The sequence below is a fragment of the Oncorhynchus clarkii genome, chromosome 31, assembly GCF_045791955.1.
Source record: "Oncorhynchus clarkii lewisi isolate Uvic-CL-2024 chromosome 31, UVic_Ocla_1.0, whole genome shotgun sequence".
Classification (NCBI taxonomy): domain Eukaryota; kingdom Metazoa; phylum Chordata; class Actinopteri; order Salmoniformes; family Salmonidae; genus Oncorhynchus; species Oncorhynchus clarkii.
The window spans coordinates 23,297,621-23,308,406 of record NC_092177.1 but is presented as its reverse complement, the minus strand read 5'-3'; positions in this window follow the sequence as shown (position 1 = coordinate 23,308,406).

Sequence of the window (10,786 nt, the reverse complement as noted above, 5' to 3'; positions counted from 1 at the left end):
AACTGTGTACTGAGTGGTAATAGTTTAAAATGCATTATCTGTAGCACTTTACATGTGTTGCTTTACAGCCATCTTGGTAGCACTTTACATGTGTTGCTTTACAGCCATCTTGGTAGCACTTTACATGTGTTGCTTTACAGCCATCTTGGTAGCACTTTACATGTGTTGCTTTACAGCCATCTTGGTAGCACTTTACATGTGTTGCTTTACAGCCATCTTGGTAGCACTTTACATGTGTTGCTTTACAGCCATCTTGGTAGCACTTTACATGTGTTGCTTTACAGCCATCTTGGTAGCACTTTACATGTGTTGCTTTACAGCCATCTTGGTAGCACTTTACATGTGTTGCTTTACAGCCATATTGGTAGCACTTTACATGTGTTGCTTTACATCCATCTTGGTAGCACTTTACATGTGTTGCTTTACAGCCATCTTGGTAGCACTTTACATGTGTTGCTTTACAGCCATCTTGGTAGCACTTTACATGTGTTGCTTTACAGCCATCTTGGTAGCACTTTACATGTGTTGCTTTACAGCCATCTTGGTAGCACTTTACATGTGTTGCTTTACAGCCATCTTGGTAGCACTTTACATGTGTTGCTTTACAGCCATCTTGGTAGCACTTTACATGTGTTGCTTTACAGCCATCTTGGTAGCACTTTACATGTGTTGCTTTACATCCATCTTGGTAGCACTTTACATGTGTTGCTTTACAGCCATCTTGGTAGCACTTTACATGTGTTGCTTTACAGCCATCTTGGTAGCACTTTACATGTGTTGCTTTACAGCCATCTTGGTAGCACTTGACATTACAGTAATAACATGGTAATAGTATAGTAACAATGTTTTGTAATTCACAATAGCATTATTTTGATGATGAGTAACCATGTCACCAACACTTTATGCCGTGCTGTAATGTAAAGTGCTACTAAGATGGCGGTAGTACCTTTAAACTGCTGTGTCACTCAGAGATCTTTTCCACTTTCAAGATAACACCAGTGCTGTCATTACTCAAGCTGTAGCAGGTGCCACCATACACACATTTGATCTAGTAAAACATTTTTCAGAAATACAAGGAATACAATAGGATTGGTCATAACGACAATCTTTATGATATCAGATGCTGTAGCACATCCAGCATGAGGTTTCTGTGGTCAATGGAATACAGCAGTAAAAATCTGCCCGAGTTTGCCCTGTTCAATCACATTCATTCTCTTAAAAAAAAATGCAGTTTTCTCATTAGTTGGGAATGTTCTTTGAAATGTCTCATACAACATATTTGGCTCATCTTTATCAACCTACTGCGTACCTTATGCTATTAGCATGCTAACACTCATTAAGACAGACTGGTAGCAAATATAGCATAACTAGCCATCGCTAGCATTCACTGGTTGAAGTAACTTTTGAGTGTCATGGAGTTGACTGATGACTATGACATGCAAATATATTCATCACAACGTTTGGATGGGAGCTATAATCCGGTTATGACACAAAACAATTTTAATTTTAGAAAATAAGTAGTGTCGACCTATATTGTCATTTTTTTCTGGTTTTCTGTTTATTTATTTTTATCTTTATTTAACTAGGCAAGTCAGTTCAGAACAAATTCTGAGTTAACTATCTGTTCATCGGCAAAACGACAGATTTGTACCTTGTCATCTCAGGGATTCGAACGTCCAACGCTCTAACCACTAGGCTACCCTGCTACCCCATGGTAGCCTAGTGGTAGAAAGGAATCAAAGGAAATGTATATTTATATACTTACGGAAAGTGAGCCATCACAACGCATTTAGGTTGCTCCAGAAGGCTTGGCATTTCCAAGTTCGATTGTGGATTTTTGTTTGCCACTGAAAACAAAAATGTTACGCTTGTGTCTACACTTGGCATCTCGTTCATGTTTGTGTCATTCGGTTCGCTGTCAGGCTAGAGTATACCCACCTTCCACCTACTTTTCCCCATTGGCCCATTTATAATGTAATTCTCATTTTGACCAATCAATGTTTATGTTAGTGATCCACATCTTCCTTTTTGTATCACCTGACCTACAGGTGTCAGTACATGGAATGGAATGCTGCCTGTCCTGTCCTGATACCGGGTGTGAGACAGTTGCTGAGTCATATCAGATCTTATAACACCTGGATTAGTTTTTTCCGCATCACCTAACTACATCATACGGTATGTTATAGCAACCTGGTGCCCGATGGCACCGTCGGGGACGTGGCATGCAACCATTGGTTGATGACTACAATATCTAAGCTGGGCGACACAACCAAAGTATTTGTAACAAACATTTAAGGAAACTACAGTCCCAAACTGCACTCTACTCACAGCAAACCCCTTAACCCTCTCAATAGTCTACACATTTTGAACCATACTATTACAATTACAAATAGATCTTGGCTTCAGAGAAATGAATCAACTTTATATTTTGTGAGTGTAAGATTTCATCCAAAAGCAACAAGCAACTAAATCTGAAAATGGGGAACCTAAACACACTGGTTAATTTTGATCTTGGTCAGATTGAAACTGAAAACCCCTGAGGTCATGCCTTAGCTCTGGTTGTCTGGCAGGAGTCAATAGATACTGGAGATAGGAATGCCCCATTGCCTGAGAGTGACACATCATTTTTTTGTGTTAGAGAGAAAGAGTGTGTGTGAGAGAGCAGGGGAGGGAGGAGAGAGACTGCAAGATGTTTTGTTTTTGTATTTTTCTTCACCTTTATTTAACCAGGTAGACTAGTGGAGAACAAGTTCTCATTTACAACTGCGACCTGGCCAAGATAAAGCAAAGCAGTGCAACACAAACAACCACACAGAGTTACACATGGAGTAAAGAAGTGTACAGTCAATGACACAATAGAAAATAGAAAGTCTATATACAGTGTGTGCAAATGGCATGAGGAGGTAGGCAATAAATAGGCCATAGTAGCAAAGTAATAACAATTTAGCAGATTAACACTGGAGTGAAAAATCAGCAGATGATGATGTGCAAGTAGAGATACTGGTGTGCAAAAGAGCAGAAAAGTAAATAAAAACAATATGGGGATGAGGAAGGTAGATTGGGTGGACTATTTACAGATGGACTATGTACAGCTGCAGCGATCGGTTAGCTGCTCAGATAGCTGATGTTTAAAGTTAGTGTGGGAAATATAAGTCTCCAGCTTCAGCGATTTTTGCAATTTGTTCCAGTCACTGGCAGCAGAGTCCTGGAAGGAAAGGTGGCCAAAGGAGGTGTTGGCTTTGGGGATGACCAGTGAGATATACCTGCTGGAGCGGTGCTACGGGTGGGTGTCGTGACCAGTGAGCTGAGATAAGGCGGAGCTTTACCTAGCGTAGACTTATAGATGACCTGGAGCTAGTGGGTCTGGCGATGAATATGTAGCGAGGGCCAGGTGACAAGAGCATAAAGGTCACAGTGGTGGGTGGTAGAAGGGGCTTACCCGAGTTAAACTGACTATCCTACCGATCCTCGACTTCGGCGAGGATCGGTAGGATAGTCAGTTTAACTCGGGTAAGTTTGGCGGTGTGAGTGAAGGAGGCATTGTTGTGAAATATAAAGCCGATTTCTAGATTTGATTTTGGATTGGAGATGTTTAATATGAGTCTGGAAGGAGAGTTTACAGTCTAGCCAGACACCTAGGTATTTGTTGTTGTCTACGTTTTCTAGGTCAGAACAGTCCAGGGCAGTGATGCTAGTCAGGCGGGCGGGTGCGGGCAGCGAACGGTTGAAAGCATACATTTGGTTTTACTAGCGTTTAAGAGCAGTTGGAGACCATGGAAGGAGTGTTGTATGAGTCTGTAGATGGGGGGGAATTCCACTATTTTCTCTTCAGCGAGGAGGTGGTGATGAGGGGGAGGATGACGAGGCACCATCACTGCTTCTCCCCTGCTGTTCTCTCACCTCTAAGGGGGGTTGATGAAAGGGTGTGGGGGAAAAAGTCACTATCACTCCTCTCTCTCACACACACCTCCCTCGTGCCATTCTCTCTCTCTCAATTCAATTCAAAGGACTTTATTGGCATGGGAAACATATGTTAACATTGCCAAAGCAAGGGAATTAGAAAACAAACAAAAGTGAACAGTAAACATTACACTCACAAAAGTTCCAAAATAATAAAGACATTTCAAATGTCATATTATGTCTATATACAGTGTTGTAATGAAGTGCAAATAGTAAAGTACGGAAGGGAAATTAAATAAACATAAATATGGGTTGTATTTACAATGATGTTTGTTCTTCACTGGTTGCCCTTTTCTTGTGGAAACATGTCGTGCCATCACACATCTTGATGCTGTGATGGCACTCTATGGTATTTCACCCAATAGATATGGGAGTTTATCAAAATTGGGTTTGTTTTCAAATTCTTTGTGGGTCTGGTGTAATCTGAGGGAAATATGTCTCTAATATGGTCATACATTTGGCAGGAAGTTAGGAAGTGCTGCTCAGTTTCCACCTCATGTTGTGTGCAGTAGCACATAGCCTGTCTTCTCTTGAGAGCCATGTCTGCCTATGGCAACCTTTCTCAATAGCAAGGCTATGCTCACTGAGTCTGTACATAGTCAAAGCTTTCCTTAATTTTGGGTCAGTCACAGTGGTCAGGTATTCTGCCACTGTGTACTCTCTGTTTAGGGCCAAATAGCATTCTAGTTTGCTCTGTTTTTTTGTTAATTCTTTCCAATGTGTCAAGTAATTATCTTGTTGTTTTCTCATGATTTGGTTGGGTCTAATTGTGTTGCTGTCCTGGGGGTCTGTTTGTGTTTGAACAGAGCCCCAGGACCAGCTTGCTTAGGGGACTCTTCTCCAGGTTCATCTCTCTGTAGGTGATGGCTTTGTTATGGAAGGTTTGGAATCACTCCCTTTTAGGTGGTTGTAGAATTTAACAGCTCTTTTCTGGATTTTGATAATTAGCAGGTATCAGCCTAATTCTGCTCTGCATGCATTATTTTGTGTTTTACGTTGTACACTGAGGATATTTTTTGCAGAATTCTGCATGCAGAGTCTCAATTTGGTGTTTGTCCCATTTTGTGAATTATTGGTTGGTGAGCGGATCCCAGACCTCACAACCATAGTGGGCAATGGGTTCTTCAACTGATTCAAGTATTTTTAGCCAGATCCTAATTGGTATGTTGAAATGTATGTTCCTTTTGATGGCATAGAAGGCCCTTCTTGCCGTGTCTCTCAGATCATTCACAGCTTTGTGGAAGTTACCTGTGGCGCTGACGTTTAGGCCAAGGTATGTATATTTTTTGTGTGCTCTAGGGCAATGGAGTCTAGATGGAATTTATATTTGTGGTCCTGGCAACTGGACCTCTTTCTCTACTCTCCTTCATAAATTTCCCTGCTCAGCAGCTCACCCCCTCCATGGTGTATGCCTCCTCCCCCATCTCAACCGCTCCGTCATCTGTCTCTCTCCCCTCTTTGGAATATCCCTTCATCCTGTGTCTCCCTCCTCCATTCCTCCTCCCACCTCCTCTCCAACTCTCCTTGGTTTATCCCCCCATTCCTCCACCTGTCCTCCCTGTTGACACTGCAGCGCTGCAGTGAGTATCGGGGATCCTATGCTGACGTCAGGGAGAAAACCCCAGTTGCACAACAGCTACTGAGGAGCATCCCGCTCCAGCCCACTACTGACTGCCTGGGAGAGGAGAGGCCAGAGGGAGAATCCCTCCTTGTAGGCACAGGTTATGAGGCTTCTATTTAAAGACTATAAAATATTTTAAGACTATAAAATAATCATGATCAACAGTGAAAGACTGGAGATTCCTTTACAATGAACCCAGTTGTAGGCTAATCGTGCTGTTAATTTAGTCCGAGCACACTTGTAATGGTCTGCATTTTTTTGCACTACCTGAGAGAGCACTACCTGAGACTGAATCGTCCCAGCCTCAGTTCTGTACTGACTGAATCGTCCCAGCCTCAGTTCTGTACTGACTGAATCGTCCCAGCCTCAGTTCTGTACTGACTGAATCGTCCCAGCCTCAGTTCTGTACTGACTGAATCGTCCCAGCCTCAGTTCTGTACTGACGGAATCGTCCCAGCCTCAGTTCTGTACTGACGGAATCGTCCCAGACTCAGTTCTATACTGACTGAATCGTCCCAGCCTCAGTTCTGTACTGACGGAATCGTCCCAGCCTCAGTTCTGTACTGATTGAATCGTCCCAGCCTCCGTTCTGTACTGACTGAATCGTCGCAGCCTCAGTTCCACCGCACATCACTCAGTTTGAAGAGTGAACATTGGGTGGCGATATTTGCTAAGGAGAGAGAGAATAGAGGCAAGTTGGAAGAGAAGTGATGTAGTCGCTAGGTGACAGAATATACCCTGGCATGCGCCATCCCTATATCCAGTGTATTGGACAAGTGTCTTGTCAGGAATTATGAAATGAGGCTCTTCACAGCCTATTCTTAGTTTTACCTGGAAGTTTGGATCAAGAGTATGGTAAATGGGTACTTTTTATTTTGCAGCATCTTTTGTTGCTTAGTCTAACTAACCTTCTCCTAAACACTTTCAACTAGCAAAACATCCACAACCTAACAGCTAAGAACGAAGCTAAGCTTTGTGTTTCTCATACCTTAATAAATACCCCACAAGCCTTCAGATCTAGTCGGTAATAGACTTCCTAGAACTGCATCTGAAGAGTATCCACTACGGTTACCAATACACTCCGTATCGGAGAGATATGCTCAGTGATGGCTTATGCAATGTGTCAAACATATCGTGTGAGTGTGTGTGTTTAAGGGTGTTGGCATGGGGTTAAGGAGATGGGTCTTGACACTCTAACCCATCTGTCTAAAGTTTAACTCTGTGTGTGTGTGTGTGTGTGTGTGTGTGTGTGTGTGTGTGTGTGTGTGTGTGTGTGTGTGTGTGTGTGTGTGTGTGTGTGTGTGTGTGTGTGTGTGTGTGTGTGTTAGGTGTCTACTCTGTAAGGATGTAGGGTCAATATGCCAGGGTGTATCTTGTTGAATAATTTTGCTTCTTGAAACTTCCAGACAATTCCACCTGGTTGCTCATTTCACCATTGTGACATGTCTTCCTGACTGCTCATGGCAACATGTAGTGTAGTGGAGTTACTGTAGTCTGTTCTGTCCTATCCCATCAGCTACTGGACTCTGTGCTGTGGAGGGCCACGCAACACCTACTGCCAACTAACGAGAGAGAGAGCGAGGTAATGAGAAGTGTTAAATTGTATGCGTGTGTGTTCTTTACATTTCATAGTTACCTTGTCCACACATTCTCATCATAGTATATACATGCAAATCATAGCTATTGATTATACAGTCAAGCTGTTACAAATCAAATCTATTTTTTTTGGTCACATACACATGGTTAGCAGATGTTAATGCGAGTGTAGCAAAATGCTTGTGCTTCTAGTTCCGACCGTGCTGTAATATCTAACAAGTAATCAAACAATTTCCCACCTACTACTTTATACACACACAAGTGTAAAGGAATGAATAAGGAATATGTACATATAAATATAATGATAAGTGATGGCCGTGCGGCATAGGCAAGATGCAGTAGATGGCATAGAGTACAGTATATACATATGAGATGAGTAATGTAGGGTATGTAAACATTATATAAAGTGGCATTGTTTAAAGTGACTAGTGATACATTTATTACATCCAATTTTTAATTATTCAAGTGGCTAGAGATTGAGTCAGTATGTTGGCAGCAGCTACTCAATTTTAGTGATGGCTGTTAATCAGTCTGATGGCCTTGAGATAGAAGCTGTTTTTCAGTCTCTCGGTCCCAGCTTTGATGCACCTGTACTGACCTCGGCTTCTGGATGATAGCGGGGTGAACAGGCAGTGGCTCGGTTGGTTGTTGTCCTTGATGATCTTTTTGGCCATCCTGTGACATCGGGTGCTATAGGTGTCCTGGAGGGCAGGTAGTTTGCCCTCTGTGATGTGTTGTGCAGACCTCACTACCCTCTGGAGAGCTTTGCGGTTGTGGGCAGAGCAGTTGCCATACCAGGCGGTGATACAGCCCGACAGGATGCTCTCGATTGTGCATCTGTAAAAGTTTGTGAATGTTTTTGATGACAAGCCAAATTTCTTCAGCCTCCTGAGTTTGAAGAGGTGCTTTTGCCTTCTTCACCACGCTGTCTTTGTGGGTCGACCATTTCAATTTGTCCGTGATGTGTATGCCGAGGAACTTAAAACGTTCCACCTTCTCCACTACTGTCCCGTCGATGTGGATAGGGGGGTGCTCCCTCTGCTGTTTCCTGAAGTCCACAATCATCTCCTTTGTTTTGTTGACGTTGAGTGTGAGGTTATTTTCCTGACACCACACTCCGAGGGCCCTCACCTCCTCTCTGTAGGCCGTCTCGTCTTTGTTGGTAATCAAGCCTACCACTGTTGTGTCGTCTGCAAACTTGATGATTGAGTTGGTGTGCATGGCCACGCAGTCATGGTGAACAGGGAGTACAGGAGAGGGCTGAAAACGCACCCTTGTGGGGCCCCAGTGTTGAGGATCAGCGGGGTGGAGATGTTGTTGCCTACCCTCACCACCTGGGGGCAGCCCGTCAGAAAGTCCAGGGCCCAGTTGCACAGAGCGGGGTCGAGACCCAGGGTCTGACGAGTTTGGACGGTACTATGGTGTTAAATGCTGATGAGCACCATTCTTACACATCACCGATGCACTTGCTAATAAACTCACTCACCGAATCAGCGTATACATAAATGTTGTTGTCTGAGGCTATCCAGAACATATCCCAGTCCACGTGATCAAAGCAATCTTGAAGAGTGTAATCCTATTGGTTGGACCAGCATTGAACAGACCTGAGCACAGGCGTTTTCTGTTTTAGGTTCTGTCTATCGGTTGGGAGCAACAAAATGGAGTCGTGGTCAGATTTGCCGAAAGGAGGACGAGGGAGGGCTTTGTATGCGTTGCGGAAATTAGAGTAGCAATGATCCAGAATTCTGCCAGCCCGGGTCGCGCATTCGATATGCTGATGTTTTCAGATTAGCCTTGTTAAAAGCCCCAGCTACAATAAATGCAGCCTCAGGATATATGGTTTCCAGTTTACATAGAGTCCAATGAAGTTCTTTCAAGCCCTCCGAGGTGTCTGCTTGGGGGGGATATACACGGCTGTGATTATAATCAAAGAGATTTCTCTTGGTAGATAATGCGGTCGGCATTTGATTTTAAGGAATTCTAGGTCAGGCGAACAAAAGGACTTGAGTTCCTGTATGTTGTTATGATCACACCACGACTCGTTAATCATAAGGCATACACCCCCGCCCTTCTTACCAGAGAGATGTTTGTTTCTGTCAGCGCGATGCGTGAAGAAATCGGGTGGCTGTACCGACTCTGATAACATATCCCGAGTGAGCCATGTTCCCGTGAAACAGAGAATGTTGCAATCTCTGATGTCTCTCTGGAAGGCAACCCTTATTTGAATTTCGTCTACGTTGTTGTCATGAGACTGGACATTGGCAAGTAGTATACTCGGGAGTGTTGAAGAATGTGCCCGTCTACGGAGCCTGACCAGGAGGCCGCTCCGTCTGCCCCTTCATCGGCGTCGTTGTTTTGGGTTGCCTACTGGGATCCGATCCATTGTCCTGGGTGATGGTCCAAACAGAAGATCCGCTTCTGGAAAATCGTATGCCTGGTCGTAAAGTTGGTGAGTTGACGTTGCTTTCAAATCCAATAGTTCCTCCCGGCTATATGTAATAAGACTTAAGATTTCCTGGGGTAACAATGTAAGAAATAATAAAACAAAAAACTGCATAGATTCCGAAGAACGCGAAGCGAAGAGACCATCTCTGTCGGCGTCATTTTCTGGATCACCTTACATTCTCCTTCCTAACAGAAGAAATGTTGTTTTTAAAGCTGAAACACCTTTATATCCCTAGAGATGTTAGTTTGTCTTATGAAGTGTCTGCCACTGTGTCCAACAACACACCACAGAGCTACTGTAGGCGGTTAGCACCACACTGCTACTGTAGGCTGATGTAGGTTGTTACCATCACACTGATACTGTAGGCTGATGTAGATTGTTACCATCACACTGATACTGTAGGCTGATGTAGATTGTTACCTTCACACTGATACTGTAGGCTGATGTAGGTTGTTACCATCACACTGATACTGTAGGCTGATGTAGGTTGTTACCATCACACTGCTACTGTAGGCTGATGTAGATTGTTACCATCACACTGCTACTGGAGGCTAATGTTGGTTGTTACACCACATTTCTACTGTAGACTGATGTAGGTTGTCACCATCACACTGCTACTGTAGGCTGATGTAGGTTGTTACCATCACACTGCTACTGTAGACTGATGTAGGTTGTTACCACACTGCTACTGTAGGCTGATGTAGGTTGTTACCATCACACTGCTACTGTAGACTGATGTAGGTTGTTACCACACTGCTATTGGAGGCTGATTTAGGTTGTTACCACACTGCTACTGTAGGCTGATGTAGGTTGTTACACCACACTGATACTGTAGGCTGATGTAGATTGTTACCATCACACTGCTACTGTAGGCTGTTGTAGGTTGTTACCTTCACACTGATACTGTAGGCTGTTGTAGGTTGTTACCATGACACTGCTACTGTAGACTGATGTAGGTTGTTAGCACCACACTGCTACTGTAGACTGATGTAGGTTGTTACCAGCACACTGCTACTGTAGGCTGATATAGGTTGTTACTACACTGCTACTGTAGGCTGATGTATTTTGTTAGCACCACTCTGCTACTGTAGACTGATGTAGGTTGTTACCACACTACTACTGTAGGCTGATGTAGGTTGTTACCACACATGCTATTGTAGGCT